At 48.1% G+C, this 19,458-nt stretch overlaps 1 long non-coding RNA gene and 1 other non-coding gene across 3 annotated transcripts; both read right to left on the bottom strand.

Moving 5' to 3' along the window:
- Positions 1-570: 570 nt before the first annotated feature.
- On the bottom strand, positions 571-15,592 carry LOC123861803 (uncharacterized). Of its 2 annotated transcripts, XR_010405273.1 has the most exons (5): positions 14,201-15,592; positions 4,714-12,542; positions 2,020-2,367; positions 1,650-1,939; positions 571-1,550 (listed from the first exon to the last, which is right to left on the bottom strand). It is a non-coding gene; the product is annotated as an uncharacterized LOC123861803 (long non-coding RNA). The 2 variants fall into 2 exon arrangements; XR_010405274.1 differs by lacking the exons at positions 1,650-1,939; positions 2,020-2,367 and having other exon boundaries at positions 12,373-12,542.
- On the bottom strand, positions 13,215-13,342 carry LOC123862764 (small nucleolar RNA SNORA17). Its single transcript, XR_006795433.1, has one exon. It is a non-coding gene; the product is annotated as a small nucleolar RNA SNORA17 (small nucleolar RNA).
- Positions 15,593-19,458: the final 3,866 nt, after the last annotated feature.

Raw genomic sequence — 19,458 nt, 5'->3', positions numbered from 1 at the left:
GTTTCTCCACGTTTTCCAGTTGCCATCAGCTTTCGTTAATCATTTCAAACACCCCTATATCCTGGGCACACTGCTAACCCTGCTTTCCACACCAATCCCATTTTGTGGATGAGGAAACTGAGGGCCAGGGAGGATGTTACTCACTCCAGATCATACAACTAGTCAGTTGCAGAGCCAGATTTCCTGCCTCCAAGACCAGAACCTGTTTTTACATCATTCTCAGTGAAAACTCTCACCTGAGTAGGCAGTAAGGCATCTCTTAAATCAATTTTTGAAAAACTTTCAAACCTGTAAATGGGCACTTTCTTCATACAAAAATACAGAAACATGTATTTGTCCATCTCATTGACAACCTTTGTAACATAATCTCTCTGGGCCTCAAGCTTCTCATCTCTATTTTTTATTATTTTTTTAAGATTTTATTTATTTATTTGAGAGAGAGAGAATGAGAAAGAGCATGAGAGGGAGGAGGGTCAGAGGGAGAAGCAGACTCCCTGCTGAGCAGGGAGCCCGACGCAGGGCTCGATCCCGGGACTCCAGGATCATGACCTGAGCTGAAGGCAGCCGCTTAACCAACTGAGCCACCCAGGTGCCCCAAGCTTCTCATCTCTAAAACATGAGGAAGATAGTTTCTGTATCATGGAACCGTTCTGAGGACTAAGTGGGACAGTGTATGTAAGACACCTAATATCATGCCTGGCATATGATAGGCATTAAATAAATGATATTTATTAGCAGTGGCAATATTTATTTATTGACTACTGTTTTCCAAGCCTTATGCTGTATATTATAAAATAGTATATATAATAAGAATCTGACATCATATGTGGAAAATACATGTACCTATATATAATACATATTTACACACAAACACACACACACATATATATATATGAATGATCGGAGTATACAGAAAATAGTCTAGAGTGACATAAACCAAAAATATTAACAGTGATTATAGGAGGCTTTCATTTCCTTCTGCACCTTTATGTATTTCCCCAATTTTTCTATAAAAACCATGGATGGATTATTTTTGTAATCAAAATATAGAAAATCTTGGGAAATCCATTTGAAATGCATTTCATTTTGGAATGAGAGGAATGCTTTATTTCAAAGAAGCAATAAAAGTTTAAAACCTTTTAAAAGGTACACTAGCTTAATAGTCCCGGGAGGAAGAAGTAGCTTTTCCTGCAAAGCTGAGCAAACCCAGCTGACTTCACAGGCGGTTGCTGTGACACCTGGTTCTAGAACAAGGACCTTAGGATTGGAAAGGGAAGACTTTTCAGTGGCAACCGCCCATCTGACGGCTCCAATCTCATTTGTAGTTGTTCTGAGGCCAAGCCCCGCTAGGACTCCGAGCCCTCCTGCATCTCATCACACCTTCACCATGACGTATGCCTCCTTCCCGAGTAGAGACCCCACACGGATGCAGGTGCAGCTGCAACTGGCTGCCCGCAGCTCTCCCCACCTGGGAAGGCAGATCCAGCTGCGAAGTCAGGACCCACCTGGGCCGGCTGGACAGCAGTGTCCAGGGACTGAAGGGGTGGCATCTGGGGAGGGAAGCAGAGAGAAGAGGAAGTGGTAGAGCAGCGCTTGGGAGAGGGGCAGAGTGCTTCTGCTTCCCAAGGAATTTCCCATCCACTCCTCACCATGGACTCGGGGGGTCGTTGGGAAGTCCGTCTTGCAAGACTTGCTCAAGTCCCACAGCTAGTGTGAGGAGAGAAGCTACCCAGCGTGCATGCATGCATGCGCTTTATTTCAGACGGCCCCAGAGCAAATGTTGCAGGAGGGGTGAGGACCGTGGCCAGTCGGAGAGCTGAGCTAAAACAGGGCCAGCTTTTCAGCTCCAGGGGCTGTGCCATGCCTGAGTGCAGGCCCACGGTGGCCGGGTCTTCTGACTCTCTTGTGAAATGTCTCCGCTTCTGGATGTTGGATTCATCTTCAAAGTAAAATCAAATGAAGGCATTTGCAGGTCAGCCAGACACCCCCCACCCCGAAGGCTGAGTGTGGCCAACCAACCTGAGCCCTCGGCCTCACGGGTTGCCTGGGTCAGAGTCAGGCTGCCCGGCCTCTCCAGCAGTGCGTCTTCTGCCTGCTGCCTGGAAGTGTCATGGATTTCAGGCTCCCCTGGAGAAGAGCTGATGCTTCCCATCAGGCTGGGGAGGTAACCCCAGAGAAATAAGAAAAGGGGGTGATGACAGGTCCAAGAAGAACATGGCCTAGGTCCAAATGAAACAGGAGAGCTGAGCGCCGGATTGGTATCAAGTTCTCTCTGACCACAGACCCTTTATTCTGGTAGGTAGGCTGAGTCCATCAGCAGACATTGCTTCGGTGATGACTATACATTCACTTATACCAGGCGAGACCCTGGGGATAAAGTCAGGAACAGAAAAGGAAAAATCCTGCTCCAAAAAGTTTACAGTGGAGAGAAAGGAGGCAGAAAATAACCAAGTACATACTCCCTCAGGGCAGAAAGTCCCAGGAAGAAAAGGGGTTTTTTTGTTTTGTTTTGCTGTTGTTGTTGTTGTTGTTTTAGATTTTATTTATTTAATCGACAGAGAGAGACACAGCGAGAGAGGGAACACAAGGAGAGGGAGTGAGAGAGGGAGAAGCAGACTCCCCAAGGAGCAGGGAGCCCGATGCGGGGCTCGATCCCAGGACCCTGGGATCATGACATAAGCCGAAGGCAGACACTTAACCTACTGAGTCACCCAGGCGCCCCCCAGGAAGAAAAGTTAAGCGGGCTAAGGAAGCCAGGGCACATGGACCCAAAGGCCTCTCTGATAAGGTGAGGTTTGGACAGAGACCTGACTTGACTGACAAGCCATGTGGATTTCTGGGTACAAGCAGTTTGGGAACAGTAGGTGCAAAGGCCGTGAGGCAGGAGGACACATGACACAGGAAGAGCCATGAGTCAGTGTGCCTGGAGCGGAAAGGAGAGAAGGGTGAGATGAGGTCAGAAGAGGTAAGCAGAGGTGAGCAGGGAGGAGAGGGCTCCGTTATGTAGGACCATGTCGGCCATTGTCAGGACAGGTTCTACGGATAAGACAATAATGAGAGCTGCCCTCAGCCCTCAAGGGACTTACAGCTTAACTCTGGGACCGCTGTATCCCCCCCCCCCCCATCCCCTTGTAAGTACTTGTCATCCTGAATTCTCCTCATGCCCCCATCGGTCTCAGAGCCATATAGCTGCAGGTGGGACACTTCAGGGATTCGATTCTGCGGTCACTCCAGGTGTGGGTGCCCAGCAAGTGACTCAGACCTTGTAGGCTAATGCCCTTGCTGAGCAGGCCTCAATCCCCTGATCTTGAACCCAAATAGCCTTCCCCAGACCCCAGAGGCTGTGGCGTGACAGGACTCCAGCAAAGCTCCTCTGAAGAGACCACTAACACCTGCTCTTTGGCTAACAATGACCTCTAATGGGCCCCAGGGGCCCCAGAGTGGGGACAGCAAGGATTTTCCCCCAGCTGCAGAATGTCCTTTTCTGGGTCTCTTGAAATTCACCCTGTGGTGACACAGCCAGCACCGGGCAGTGACTAACCCGGGTTTGAGGTGAGTCTTTCCATGATGGGGCAATGAAGCTTTGGAAAAAGCCCCCTGCTGCAGGGGTTTTCCTTCTCCTGTGTGCGCTGGCTCATCCTGAAGTCACAGAATTCTTACCTTCCTCTTCCCCATTTTCCGAAGCCCATACATACCCTGTTCCTGTGGGAAAAGGAGCGGGGCAGCTCCTGCAAGCTCCAGAATCCAGCTCTTCATCACTCTGCTCTGCCGCCCCTGAGCGCTTGCTCGCCTCCTGCCTTCTCAGGGGCTAGAGCTTCAAGGCCTGTCACCACGGCAAGTGCCCATATCCTGGGAGCCCACACTCCAGTGGGTGGAGGACAGACAAACTGACACTCGCAGTGCAACATGGCATGTATCCTAACAGAGATCAGTCCCGGGCCCTGGCGGGGGGGTAGGGGTTGGAGACTGGGACAGATGAGGAAAGGCTGCCCAGAGCTGGTGGCAGGGAGTCTAGAATCAGACACTGAGTTGATGAGAAGCAGGCATAGGACAGTGAACAGACAGATGGAACAGCATGTGCAAAGACATGAGAAAAGGAGGTGCATTCAAGCTCTTATGAGCGGATGATGGCGTGGCGGACTATATTCTTGTTTACATTTCCACACTCTGATGAACTCAGGCAGGACAATGGGACTTCCTTGGCCACTGAAATTTGAGCAGAAGTGACACCCATTCATTCCCAGACAGAAATGCATGGTTCAAGAGCCAGTGTCCTCTTTCTCTACCCCTGCAATCGTGGAACCCTGTCAACATAGAGCTTCTCCCAGCCTGGATCCCTGAGTGACTACAATGAATAGACCCCCCTGCTGGTCTGAATGGCCACGTACCATGAGCAAGAAATGAACCCGATGGCTCATTTGTTACTTCAGCACAACCTAGCCTGTTCCTCACTGGTACTATTGACCTGGCTCCAGAGGGCTCATATGGGGGGGGGGGGGGGAGGTGTCAGGAGACGAGCCTGCATGTGTATGCGACCAGCTAGACACCCTATTATTCTTTCTCCAGATCTTAGCTAGCAGCACAGGCTGTATGTGAGTGGATTAGAATCCTAGCTTTGTCATTTACTAGTTCTGAGAGTTTGGGAAGTGCCGTTAAATCCTTTGAGCCCAAGTTTATCCATCTGTAAACTGAGAATAATGAAAGTAATATTACCTAGGGCGCCTGGGTGGCTCAGTCATTAAGCATCTGCCTTGGGCTCAGGTCATGATCCCAGGGTCCTGGGATTGAGCCCCGCGTCGGGCTCCCTGCTCCGCAGGGAGCCTGCTTCTCCCTCTCCCACTCCCCCTGCTTGTGGAAGTTCCCTCTCTCGCTGTGTCTCTCCCTGTCGAATAAATAAATAAAATCTTTAAAAAAAAAAAAAGAAAGAAAGAAAGAAAGTAATATTACCTACTTCACAGGGCTGCTGGGTTTCCTGAGTACATCAGTGCTGGATCTTCCCTCTCCCCACTTACGGCCCTTTCACAGCCTGGTCCCAGTCACAAGGGTACATATTTAAAATGCAAATTCCTCACCCCCACCCTAGACCTGCTGAGTCTGAATCTCTGCAGGTGAGGCCCAGAAACCTGTGCTTTTTAGCAAGCCCTCCACGTAGTGTTTTTTGCATGTTAGAGTTTAGGAACCACTGCCCTTCAAGTTTTGATAGACAGTCAAAACCTCTGCCCTAAGGAAGGATCATTGCTTGGAGGCTGGCTTGGTCTGAATCCAAGAATCTTCAGCCTGCTGCTGATCAGGTGGCCACAGTGCCTTGCACAAAAGCCAGAGGCTTAGAAGCTCTGTATTACTTAGAGAGCAGGTAACCTCACTTGGAGCCTGCTCAGTGTGTACGACTCCAGCATTAACCAGCCCTCTGCAGCCAGCCTCAGTCTGTGCTGAGCTTTTTAGGAGGTGTTCTTCTCCAAGGGAGACCCTTCAGCAACGCACCTTTCCCCACCCCTGCCCACCCCAGCCTGGCCTAGGGATCCTGGGCATGTGGTACCAGTCCCTTTTCCATCAGGACAAGGCTGATTCTTAAGAGAATCAGGTAAGATTGAGACCAGGAAGAGGGCTGCGAAACTAGGCCTTCTGAGTGAATAGAGCTGCCCAAAGGCTGCCGAGGAGAGAGATGCTTGAAGCTATCCATAGTAGTGCCCAGACCAGGCCCAGCTGCCCTCCTTGCCAGCAGCTTCCTCCCAACACATACCACCGCCATACGGCTCTCTTCCTAGACATTGCTCCAATCACACATATGCTCGAGAGCACACCATGGCTCCCTATGGCTTCCTGCCCATGGAATCAGGTGTTAACTTCTTGCTCTGGCTTCAGACCTTTCCAAGTCATATGGCATCGTGCCTTTCCAGTCCTTTCTCCCACTACTTTCCCAACCTACTAAGTTCTCTCTTCCCTCCCTTACCACTGTAACCCACCTGGGAGGGGAGTTCAGACCAACCACCCGTAGCAGATGCTGCCAATGCCCCAGCCAGACCTCCTTTCCTAGGCTGGCGCATCCATTCCCTAACACCAGGTACAAAAGACCGGCCCTCTTGCCTCAAGGAAGGTCAGACCTGCAGAGTATCCACGCTTTGCAGCTCTCCATGGCACCAGGCTGAGGTTACACATCAGCTGAACCTCATCTTTGTGTGGCCTCTTCCCTTCTCCCATCCTGTTTTTCTCACTTCCTCACAGACTTTGTCTCCAGACAGAACCCCCTCATAAATCACTTGCACAAAAATTTATGTCTTGGGCGCCTGGGTGGCTCAGTCGGTTAAGCGTCTGCCTTCGGCTCAGGTCATGATCCCAGGGTCCTGGGATCAAGTCCCACATCGGGCTCCCTGCTCTGCGGGAAGCCTGCTTCTCCCTCTCCCACTCCCCTTGCTGGTGTTCCCTCTCTCGCTGTGTCTCTCTCTGTCAAATAAATAAATAAAATCTTAAAAAAAAAAAAATTTATGTCTTGGGCTTTGCTTCCAGGAAGCCTGAGCTACGACTCCCATGTCATTTGTGAAGTTTCCTGGAGGCAATGGTAGCTTCTGACACCTCCAGGCAGCCTATGCCAGAGGTCATGGAACAGAAAGGCTCACGGGCCAAATGAAGATGCTTGAGTCTCGGCATTTATTTAATCAAGTTAGAACACACACTGGAAAGAAGCAAGGCAAAGAGACAGGACAGGTGAACACCCGTAGGATAAGTGCCAGCAGGTAGAAGGATCACCCTAGCTGAATCCTGGGTCACACAACATTCTATCTCTTGTTCTCTCTCCACCACAGCAGCTTTCTCTCCTGCTGGTGTGGCTGCAGAGGTCAGCATTGAGGGCGAGCCAAGGCAACCGGCTGGAGGGGGGGCCTGAAGTTCACACACAAACCGCCTCTATGGGGAAGACTCGGGGCCAAGGGCACCTGTTCACACTGCAGCACCCCAATGAATCTCCTGAGCAGCTGCAGGTTTTATCTGTGTTTCTTGGGGTGTCACCACTGAGTGGCCAACATAGGAGTGACGTTGCTTCAATCTAGAGAAGACATGATCCACGCCTTATAAATATTTAAGGTTTACTTGGTCTTCTTACTCCTTGTCTACAAGTAACGTTCTCATTTGATCTATATTCAACCCATATATGTTCTCTTTATTCTACTGTGTCTAAAAAATCTCATAAGCTACTTGCTTCTATACTTAATTTATCTCATTTTCTAGAGCAAAATTGAATATTCATAAATAACCTGGCAAACAAGACAGTTGCCTTTTCCTGAGTTACCACCTCCTCCTACCCACTGGTCTCCAGAGCTTTGTGTCAACCCGAATATAAAACCACAACCTTCAGTAACAGGACTAGAACTCAACTCAAGTTCTGAGAACTGGTCTGTCTGGTTCTAAATCCACTGTACTGGGGAACGTGTTGTTTGGTAACATGGCTGATCTCCCCTGCACATGGTAGGGACCTGACTTCTCTCTCTCTCTCTCTCTCTCTCTCACACACACACACACACACACACACACACACACCCCATGCTTGCCCGTGGTGGGCCCTTGAATGATGCTGTGGGATTCAGCTGAATCCATCAGCATTTTAGAGAAAGCACAGCCAGTTTGCTTTCCTGCGTCACCATCACTTGGCTTAAAAAGCCAGAAGACAGAAACAAGCTTCCCCCTCCAGCAAAGCTATGAGCAGGGTATGTGCTAAATCCTGGTTTTCATTTGCCAGATTCAGCCTGTGAATACCAGTGTCCCAATAGCTCTCCAGATTCAAGAAAGCAAACTCCTGCCCCCATGTGACTATAAAACCAGGAGCCTCCATCCCTTTCCAACTGGTCCACCCATCACAGCACTAAAAACTGAGTTTTTGTATGTGAAAAGTGCTTGCCAGATTCCCAAAACAGCTGTGGCAGGAAATTGAATAACAAGGTAAAAGTGTAACCCTGTACTACACCCTTAATATTGGAGGGGAGAGGGTGGTACAGTCCATTAAGAAAGAAAAATCTAAAAAAAAAAATCTAAAAAAAAAAAAAGAAAGAAAGAAAACTCTTACTGTTGACCAGTCAAGCTCATACACAGAGCTCTACTTGAGGTTCAAGTCACCAAGTCCAACCCAGAACTGGAGACGAGGATTTGAGAAGGATTCCCCTGCTCCACATAACAACCCTTCAGCTCCACAAAACATGTGTGGTCATTCTAGCCATTCTGCACTGCCCCGTATGGTCACCCTTTCCCAGTTAGTAAGAAAACCTCTTTACACACTTTCTCTTCTTTTCTCTATCACTTAGGATGCTTTTGGATGAGGATGAGGGTGAGGATAACAGCGAACATTTATTGAGTAGGTTGTGTTCCTGAGAAGAAACTCAGAGACCAGCATGCATGATGTGCTGTTGGGATTAACATCCACAGAAAGGGAGAAAAAAGAAGCAGAATTGGGCAGAGGGAGAAGTTGAACTGAGATGGAAGCCCAACAAAGACGTCCATCAACCCCAGGGAGAGTTCCAGAACCAGTGTGACCTTTCAGAGTGGTCCTGAGTTGAGGCAAGGGGTCCAGCACTTATAGTTCCTCATAGATCAGTCGTGGGATGTAGACTGTTCCCAGAAAGAGACCCTGGCCTTGGGGCAACATGGTCATCTTCCCCTGGGGCAATACTTGTAAAGCACTCCCTATGGCTGGGAGAAATAAGGCATTCCCAAAGCGTGGGTGGCATATCAGAGCCCCTGCATCAAGCACATACTCATGCCCAGTCTTGTCCCACACCCTTCACATTCTCTCATTTAATCCTCACAACAATCCTATGAGGTAGGCAGTAGAATTATCCCCTTTTTGTGTGCGGAAACTGATGCACAGAGAGGTTTAGTAACTTGCCTGATGTCACACAGCCACAGAGTTGTGGAGCCAGGATTTAAACCTAGGCAGACTGATTCTGGTGATCATCAGCCCACCACTCCTCCCATGCTAGTAAAAGAGAAGCCAACAGGGGCGTCTGGGTGGCTCAGTCGTTGGGCGTCTGCCTTCGGCTCGGGTCATGATCCCAGGGTCCTGGGATCGAGCCCCACATCGGGCTCCCTGCTCTGCGGGAGGCCTGCTTCTCCCTCTCACACTCCCCTTGCTTGTGTTCCCTCTCTCGCTGCCTCTCTCTCTGTCAAATAAATAAAATCTTTAAAAAAAAAAGAGAGAGAAGCCAACAAAAACTGGACAGAGATTTTTTTTCCCCCAAAACATGTAGAAGAATATCTAGCACATAATAAGCACTCAAAATGTTTTTGAATGAATGAATTGGTTCACAAAGGGGAAAATCCAATGCTATGTGTTTCGAGAGCAACTGGGAGTCTGGCTCCACTTCTCTGCTCTTCCATGTGTTGGCTTTGTCCTCAGGATGGCTTCCATGGAGGTCACAAGATGGACCCAGGGTTACCTGTCTCCACCAGGAGGGGAGAGAACTTCACTTCTCTATCCATCAGAAGACTCAAGTGTCACACTTTGAACTTCACAATCTGAACTGATCGCAGAGGTAAAAGGATTAAGATGATGCTGATTGTTAGGACAGTCAGGAACCTCCTTGACATCCCACCCAAACCCAGAAGGCAAATATGAGTGCTGGTAGGAAGTGGGGAGAAGAGAAATGGATACTGAGTAGGTAATCAATGAACAACCACTGACCCTTTATCCATGGGCCCCCAAGCTCTTGAACCCTTTGCTCCCCTCACCAGGGTCTAGCTTCACCTACTCCTCATCCCCTGCCTAAATGTCCCTTGTCTACCTCCATTCTGCAGCTGAGGGTTTGGGGACATGGGCTACCCTTAGATCCTGTGGGAGAAGGGGAACAAGAAGAAAGCAGTCCACTGAGAGTGGGGTCTAGGCTTGGGATGTTTAAGATAATTCTTTACACAATTAGATTAACCACTTTGCAGAGCCTCAGATAAGCCCCTGTGGCCACACTATGTAAAATATGCCATTCCCTCTCCGCTTTCCTTGCCTTATTTTCTTCATAGCCCTTATCTCTGTCTAGACTTCTATTATGTTTATATTTATTCAGTTGTTTGATGTCTTTTTTCTCCACTAGAATAGATGCTCCACAAAGCAACTACTTTATCTCATTCATCCTTGAGTTTTTGTCACCTAAAACAGTGCCCGGCACAAAACATGTCCTCAGTAGACGTTTGTTGGGTGGATGAATGGATAACCAGTGCCTTTGTGTTGCTATGGTAACAGGCTTGGTCCCCTCCTCCACTTTGAATAGCATTACCAAAGACCTTTTTCTGTTATTCCCAACTTCAAAGTGACAGGCACCAGGAAGACAATTAAAGAAAGACAAAAGATGGAATGCCATCCTATCTCAAATAAATCACAGTCTGTCCTCACATGCCAGAGAACATCTGATCCATAGATACTGGTCATCTCTAGGTAGCCCGCGGTTTCAGAGGAAACAAATCAATAAAACCATTTTGTCTGTACAGATTTCACAAGCGTGAAATGTAAGATTTTGACAACAGTCCTTTTCAATTCTTAATAATCATTAAATTGATAGAAATCACACACGCACTACAAGGCCAGCAATGGCTGGCTTGCCTCGGCTAATATTTAATTAGAGGGTGCTGCCTGTCTCAGCCAACATGTGTTCACATGGTTCACAGGCTTGCCAGCCACAGAATAAGGAGAATAATTCTATCACCTTCCACATGGTGATCTGGGAGCACCAGTTAGGGGCGCCTGGGTGGCTCAGTCGGTTCAGCGTCTGCCTTCAGCTCAGGTCGTGATCCCAGGGTCCTGGGATCGAGTCCCACATCGGGCTCCCTGCTCAGTGGGAAGCCTGCTTCTCCCTCTCCTCCCCACTCCTGCTAGCTCTTGCTATCTCTGTCTCTCTCTCAAATAAATAAAATCTTTTTAAAAAAGAAAGAAGGAAGAAAAGGAAAAAAAAAAAGACCACAGAATTTGAAGCCAATCTCCCTGGGTTCCAACCCAGCTCCACCTTTTACTGTTGGGTAAGTTGATTGATCCTTCTGTGCCTCCACTTCCTTATTCATACACTGAGGATACTGTTAGTAGCCACGGCACAGGACTGTTGCAAAGATGAATGAGTTATTACATGGGAAGCACTGAGAGGAGCGCGTGGCTCAGAGCGAGCACCATGTAAGCGTTGGCTGTTGGAATGTCTGGTCTTCAGTGTTGAAGAAATCAATCAGGCAAGTCTCCTTCACTTCCACAACCCACTCATACACATGTAATACACACACAACACACGTAAGACATCCACAACACATACAACATACAACACAGAGAGAATAAAACATACAAGATGCACAACACACACACACACACACACACACACACACATACATAACACAGCCAAGCATTTTCATACTCTGTGCTTGGGGGTTTCATCCAACTTTAGAGCCAGATCCCTGCTAAGATACTCAGGGTATTCATCGTTCTTCCCCACTGCATGTCAATGGGACATCATGCAACGTCATGATAAAGCAATTTACCAACTGCTCATTCAAATTGCTCCCAGAGCGAAATAGTCATTACCAATTGTGTTTCAGAAGCTTCTCAGCAATAGTGTCTTCGCCAGTGTAGTGTGGTGTTCTGGTGCAGAGCTCTGGAGTGAGACCTGAGTTCAAATCCTGACGTTACTACTTACCAACTGTGTGACTAGGGGTGAGCTGCTAAACTGCTCTGGCTGTAACATTATTCTCATTTTATGGACGAGGAAACAAAGAACCAGAAAGAACAAACTGCTAAACGTGACCCTCATGTGGTTATCCACAAAGATTTACCTTGCATGGTCGTCATAAGAAATGAAAAGATAGGGTACGTATCTAGACGAGGGCTTGGCACATGCTAATAGATGCTAACATAGTATGTTGGGTAAGTGGCGGTGGGGGTGATGAATTTCTTAGAGTATTTCTTCTAGTGGGAAAAAAAAAGTCTCTTTGACTAAATGGTTAACCATTAATGAAACTGATGGTGACCTGAGTTCCACCAGCACATTTGGGTTCCAGATCCCATAAACTTTGACCCAGCATTGTGTTGTAACTATACCATTTCCCTTCGTGAAATTTGAGAGGTGATGTTTTGACATTTGTTTCATTTCGTTTCATTTCCTCCTGATGGGTGGGCTTAACTTGTTTCTCAATTTAGGCAAAGCAAAAGGGAGAAGTATTTTAAATCGCTGTGATCGCCCAAGTCGGTCCTACCCTCTGGTCCCGGAGAAGGAGCCCCAAGTTCTTTTCTCCTCTCCTACAGTATTTGGGCTTTTTCCAGTCCCTGCGATTGCCAAATATCATCCTTTCCTTTGTTTTGCCCCTCCTTCGTCTTGCCCCCAGCATTTGGGTGCCTTAACAAGGAGTTTTGAAATAATATCTTACCCATATTTCACGTTCTTGTGGTGCCTTTCTGTTCACTCGGTGCTTGCACGTCCATTCCTCATTCCTGGCTGAGGGAAGACGTCCGTCCTCCCTATGATGGCACAGCTAAGGCTCACAGAGGTGAACCAGCAAGCCCTGGGCGTCAGCTGTCAAACAGACACCACGGTCTCCTGGTACAACAAGAAGGCAGCCTTTAACTGAGACACTTGAAATTGCGGTAAAATCTGGGGCGCCTGGGTAGCTCAGTCGGCTAAGCGTCTGCTCAGGTCATGACCCCAGAGTCCTGGGATCGAGCCCCGCGTCGGGCTCCCTGCTCAGCGGGGAGTCTGCCTCTCCCTCTCCCACTCCTCCTGCTTGTGTTCCCTCTCTCACTGTGTCTCTCTCTGTCAAATAAATAAATAAAATCTTAAAAATAAATAAATAAATAAAAACCGTGGTAAAATCTACATAACACAGAATGTACCATTTTAATCATTGTCCAGTATACAGTTGAGTGGTGCTAAGCACATTCACGTTGTTGGGCAGCCCTCACCACCATCCATCTCCGGAACTATTTTCATCTTCCCAAACTGAAGCTCTGGACCCATTAAACATCACTCCCTCCTTCCCTTCCCCAGCCCCTGGGAACCACCTTTCCACCTTCTGTCTCTACAGTGTGACTGCTCTGGGGACCCCACATAGGAGGACTCACACAGCGGTTGTCCTTTGGCGTGGCAGACGCTTTGGCAGCGAGATTGCTAGAGGACGGACGTACCACGATTCTTTCCTCCACGGCATTTGTTTTGCTAATATGGCACATTAGCCAGAAAGAATGTCTTTTTTTTTTTTTTTTTTTTTGGTCAAGTGTCAGACTATTAATTATCCAGATGCTCACAGGCCAGAACACTGAGTGTAGACAAGCCTCTCTTTCTGCCACCTAATGACACAAGTGTAACACACCAGCCACATCTGCAATGCCTCTGAGGGCAGGAAGGTGCCTATTCTTTACCCTAAAGTAACCTATCCTCACAGACACCAGCACCTCGCAGGCCCTGCCCTGCAAAGCAGATGTTTTTTAACGTTTTGTTTTACGCTGAATGCTGTTCGTTCCTCTTGCCCTCCAAGTAATTACTTGACTTGTGGACATCAGCAAAAAGAAAAGAGAGAAGAGAGGAGAGGAGGGCAGGGGAGTGAAGGGGAGGGGAGAAGAGAAAAAAGAGAGGAAAGAAAAGGAAAGGAAGAAAAGAGAAGACAAGAGGAGAGAAGAAAATAAAAGAAAAAAGAAAAGATGAGAAAAGAAAAAGAGCTTCTGGAGAAAGACGTAGGCATTTTCATGTTCCACCCCGGACAGTCCCAAAGACCCCCTCTCATCCACTGGCCTGTGTGTCGTCGTCGTCGTCGTTGTTGTTGTTTTGGTTTGGTTTTTTTTGTTTTAAAGAACTCTGATCTGCTTCAATTCATGTTTTGCCAAGAAAGCTAACACGGCTGCAGACCCCTTCTGCCCGGAATGCCTTCCAGCCTTCCCAGAGGCCTCTCCGCTCCTTCGGGGGCCACTTCCCTCCCTCCCGGGCTGGCCAGCCTCTCCCGGCCCACTGCCCCCCCCACAGCCCCCGCCGTCCACCGGCTCCTGCGAGAAGGCACCTCTCGGAGTGGCCGTGCCTTCTCTGTGCCTTTCCATTTCTTCCTGGGAGAAGCGCAGGCCCCCTCGGGCACCGCAGCCCCCCTCCGTAGGCCTCCCCCTCAGAAAACTGGCTCTGCTGCCCGCTGGTAAACGGGCTGGCTGTCACCATGACAACAGCCTGGCCCAGAGCCTGGATGACGCCAGGCCTGACTCCCCTCCCAGCCTCACCCAAATCTGTTTGTTCAAGTTCCAGCTGCATTTGTTGGGCTTCGTTCTGCTCGTCCGTTGGAGGCAGCGCCGCTGCTGATTGGCGGCCGGGGACTGGGCTTAGACTCCCCGGGAAGTCAGCTCCCTGCCCGGGCAGGAATTTCCTGACGCCCTGGGGTATTTCCCCATCACAGGAAGGAGAGCTACAAGAGCCTTTCAGGCGAGGCAGAGCCCATAGGAAGCCAAGGCATCAGATCATCCCTGAGTGCTTTGATCCCTCTGGCGACATCAGCCTTCAAGCAACGACGCTCTAACTAACCCGCCTTGGCTCCGTGACGCTACACTCTTGACTAAGCCAGCTTGCTGTTTGATAAAACTAAAGAAGCAGTGCACCATGTTGACAGAACAGCGCAGCTGTGCATTAACATCAAAATAAATAAAACCAGGGGCACCTGGGTGGCTCAGTCCATCCAGCGTCTGCCTTCAGCTCAGGTCATGATCCCAGCATCCTGGGATCGAGCCCCCGCGTCTGGCTCCCGGCTCAGCGGGAAGCCTGCTTCTCCCTCTCCCTCTGCTGCTCCCCTCTGCTTGCTGTCTCTCCTGCTCTCTCTCACTCAAATAAATAAAATCGTTAATGGGACGCCTGGGTGGCTCAGTCGGTTAAGCGTCTGCCTTCGGCTCAGGTCCTGATCCCAGCGTCCTGGGATCGAGTCCCGCATTGGGCTCCCTGCTCCGCGGGGAGCCTGCTTCTCCCTCTGCCTCTGTCTCTCTCTCTGTCTCTCATGAATAAATAAATAAAATCTTTAAAAAAATAAAATAAAATAAAATCGTTATAAACAGTAAATAAATAAATAAATAAATAAATTTTAAAAACCAGGAAGAAAAAGAAACATGTGGATTTTTGAGGAACAGTTTAAGTGAATGTAGCAATAAACACCCAAGTGAATTTTCACCTCAACATTCGGGGTGGTTTTGCTTCTGTTATTTGGATAACTGTAGAAGCAGGAATCTGGAGCATCGTTTGTGACCAATTTGAAAACACACTGTCTTGCCTTTTGTCATATCATCAGGTTTTTCTCTCCCAAATAACTCATTTTGGGAATTTGCTTGGCCTCTAGGGCTCCTGAGTTTACCCCAGCTTCTCTGATTTGCAATATACAAGGGGCTTCTTGAATGTCACCCTTTGAAGCTGTGTCAGGAGCCCAGCTCCTCATCTATAAAATGGGAGTAAGTTATGCCACCCAGCCCGGCTGTCAAGTACTTAGCTTAGTCTTGGCACTGACCGAGCTACTATCATCATCAACTCCTACCAATGCCTGTTTTCTGAGGATCCTGACACTCTTTATAAAAATTACATCAGGGGCAGCTGGGTGGCTCAGTCGGTTGAGCGTCTGCCTTCGGCTCAGGTCATGGTCCCAGGGTCCTGGGATCGAGCCCCGCGTCGGGCTCCCTGCTCGGCGGGGAGCCTGCTTCTCCCTCTGCCTGCCACTCTGCCTACTTGTGCTCTCTATATCTCTCTGTCAAATAAATAAATAAAATCTTAAAAAAAAAAATTACATCATTGATTCAACAAATATGTATTTAATAAATATTTACTAAGCCTCAATTGGCCAGGCACTCTGCTAGCCACAAGTGATAAAGTGATAGAAACAGACACAGTTCCAGCCCTTGGTAGCTTCTGGACTAGTGAGGGCAACAGGCACAAAAATAACCACACAAAATGGAAAATTACATCTGTGTCCTCTGAGTAAAGCCATCTTAGACCCTCCAGACCAGCCTATCTCCCAGCTGAATAACACAGAGGACATCAGCCTTTGCCATATTGAGCAGAAGAATTTCCTGGCCAATGCCTGTCTTAGTTCCTAACTCACAAAATCATGAGATATAATAAACTGGTTGCTGTTTTAAGCACTGCTCTCCCCAAAAATAAATTATCTGTATTAAGTGCCTACAGCATTAAAAGAACATGAAATGGAGGAACTAAACTGCCTTTTACCCACTTTTCCTAGTTATAATACAAGAGTTGATGTAAGAATTTAGAATGATTTGGTCACCTAAATCCCAGAGTTTAGAGCAAAGCCCAGAGATGGAAATTCTCAATGCGCAATCCTGCAGAAAGATCCCGGTGGTTCCTCATACCAAATCTTGTTTCGCTGAACACCGCCCTCTCCTGGCCAGGGTCCCTTTCTCCAGTCAGCTATTTGCTCCTTGGGGCTTTAAAGGGATTTATTTGTAGACCAGGATGTCCACTCCTTCATCAAAGGTGTGCTGAGCACCCAGGCCCCCACAGGCTCCCCACTCTTATGGAACTGACAGTCATTTGAACTTCCTGACATTTCTGAGAGTGTAGGGCAAACTTCAGAACTCCTACTTGATGGATAAGATCTTAACTGAGGAAAAAAAAAAAGATCTTTTTTTTTTTTAAGATTTATTTATTTATTTATTTGAGAGAGAGAGAATGAGAGAGAGAGAACTCATGAGAGGGGATAGGGTCAGAGGACGAAGCAGACTCCCTGCCAAGCAGGGAGCCCGATGCGGGAGTCGATCCAGGGACTCCAGGATCATGACCTGAGCCGAAGGCAGTCGCTTAACCAACTGAGCCACCCAGGCGCCCAAAAAAAAAAGATCTTAACTGAGTCAGGGACGACAGATAAAACTTTGTTACGTTATTGATAATTTGGGACCAGATTTTAGGGCACAAGGAAACAAAAAACCGCCCCTGAGCATGAGATTGGCCCCAAATTCCTCATTATTCATAGCCACACCCTGCCTCATCACCCTCTACTTCTTAACCTTGAGTTCCCTCCTGCTTGGGAAATCTCCCCATGGTCCCCTGAACCAAGGGCCCCCACCTCTCCATCTCTGTGGCCTCGGGTGCCTTTTCCAGCCATTTCATCTCTGCAGTGATTTCTCCAAAGCCAGCCTCCATTCTCCCTCTTCCCAAAGACCCTACAGCCTTCCCTGAACATCTTGTCCCTTAGTATCCCTGCTACCGTAATGTACATTTGGGAACAGATATCCAGGCAGGTACTTCGATGTACATCCTGTCACATCAAGGGCACAGTCTTTGGAGGGATCAGACTGACCTGGAGTTCAAATCCCAGATCTGCCACCCACTAGGCTGTGTTGTGAGGAAAGTCACGTCACCTTCTCACTCTGATTTTCTTGGGGGCACAACATGGGCAGTAACACCTACCTAACAAGGTTGTTCTGAAACTTAAATAATATGTTTCAAGCACTTGGCACAGAGTAAACACTCAGTATTTTGTATAAGCCCTTTAATGGGTCCAATCTGGGCACCTGCATTAAAAGCAATCTGGCCCTCCAGGCGTGTCCTACAGCCTTGGGCGTGTGGGTAAAGAGATAGAACCCAGGCACTGCGCAGAGAACAGGGCTGATACAAACAGCCTGGTGCCTAAGGCCCACAATATTTTCACAGATCCACGGAAATTGTTTAATTTCTTTTGAAAATCAGAAGAAAAAAATAAACTTTTACATCGAAAAATGACAATATAGGGATGCCAATTAAGCGTCTGCCTTCAGCTCAGGTCATGATCCCAGGGTCCTGGGATCAAGCCCTGCATCAGGCTCCCTGCTCGGCGGGAAGCCTGCTTCTCCCTCTCCCACTCCCCCTGCTTGTGTTCCCTCTCTTGCTGTGTCTCTCTCTGTCAAATAAATAAATAAAATCTTTTAAAAAAATAAAAAATAAAAATGACAATATATTATATATGTTAACATATTTATCTTTATACCAAAACAATCATAAAATACAATTTTCAATTAATTTTTATAGAGGAAGGAGCCCATAGAGGCCAAAACGCCTAGGCTTCATGCAAGTCATTACACATCCCTGATGAAGAAAGGCCTCTGCTATTTAAAAAAAAAAAAAAAAGGAAAAGCAAACAGTGGTGAAAGAAGGAAGTCGTTCACTAGCTGAGTGTCAGGGTCCCTCCCAGCCCTAACATCCTTCAGTTCAGGGCATTCCTTTTGCCTCAGCATGGCAGGATCCTTTACAGAGTGCTTGCTTTCTTTCTTTCTTTCTTTCTTTTTTAAGATTTATTTATTTATTTGAGAGAGAGAGAGCATGAGCGGGAGGGGCAGAGAGAGAGGGAGAGAATCTCCAGCGGACTCCGGACTGAGCTAGGAGCCCCACCTGGGGCTTGATCCCCTGACCCTGAGATCAGGACCTGAGCCGAAACCAAGAGTCGGTCACGCCACCCAGGTGCCCCCAGAGTGCATTCTTAAGAATACATTTCCTAATACTTTCAGAATCTGTGTGCCATCTGCTTTTAGCAGAAGATTTTGTCCCCCAAGAATTGGGTGTGACTTAACAAAATCCCTGTAGGCGCTCTTTATCTACTTGGTCAAGGATTGCCATGCCCTTCAGTAGCCGACAGAGGGCGAAGCGACCCAACCTTAAGGGTGAGCATCCCAGTGACGCCGGGAATAGAAAGCCTCCCTATTCAACCACAGGCGCCTGACCTGGGAGCTTGCTAGAGATGCAGAATCTTGGACCCAACCCTAGGGAGGATCCTAGACCCCTGCGATCACAATTCCCATGTTAAGAAGATCAGGTTTAAGAGGCACTGATTTCAAGTTTCTAGTCTGAGAAAGGAAAGCCCACTTGCTCAAGGGAAAGGAGGCGGGGAGAGGAACTGGCTAAGGCATCCCTCTCAGCCCCCAAATCTCCTGTTCCTTCAGCCAATCAGCCAGCAGCAATCAAGATGAGACTGAACCACAGGAGGGATGTAAAAGCATTTTACAGGTCACAAAGCAACTGGTTTCTTCTTCCATTTCAATAAATACTTATTGAGTGCCTACTATGTCCTGGGCATCAGGGATACAATTGTGAGCAAAAAACAGACCCTGTTCCTACCCTGGTGGAGCTTTCAGCCTAGTGGGAACACCAAGGGAGAACCATCACACACGTAACTACAGACCTTGATGTTGCCATGTGGGTACAGAGGCCACAAGCCAGTCACAGGAGGGAGGGGAGCTGGTTTATACCAGATGGTCAGGGAAGGCCTCTCTGAGGAAGTGAGCTTTAAGCTTGTGATCTGATGCTGCCTAAAAGTTAGCCAGGCGGGACGCCTGGGTGCCTCAGTCGGTTAAGCATCTGCTTTCAGCTCTGGTCATGATCCCAGAGTCCTGGGATCGAGTCCCACGTCGAGCTCCTTGTTTGGCAGGGAGACTGCTTCTCCCTCTCCCTCTGCCTGCCGCTCCCTCTGCTTGTGCTCGCTCTCTCTCTGTCTCTGACAAATTAATGAGTAAAATCTTTT

Source organism: Mirounga angustirostris, unplaced genomic scaffold (assembly GCF_029215605.1).
Source record: "Mirounga angustirostris isolate CCGP_5_RB_7025 unplaced genomic scaffold, mMirAng1.0.hap1 SCAF_9, whole genome shotgun sequence".
Lineage (NCBI taxonomy): Eukaryota > Metazoa > Chordata > Mammalia > Carnivora > Phocidae > Mirounga > Mirounga angustirostris.
This window is presented reverse-complemented; position numbering and strand designations above follow the sequence as displayed.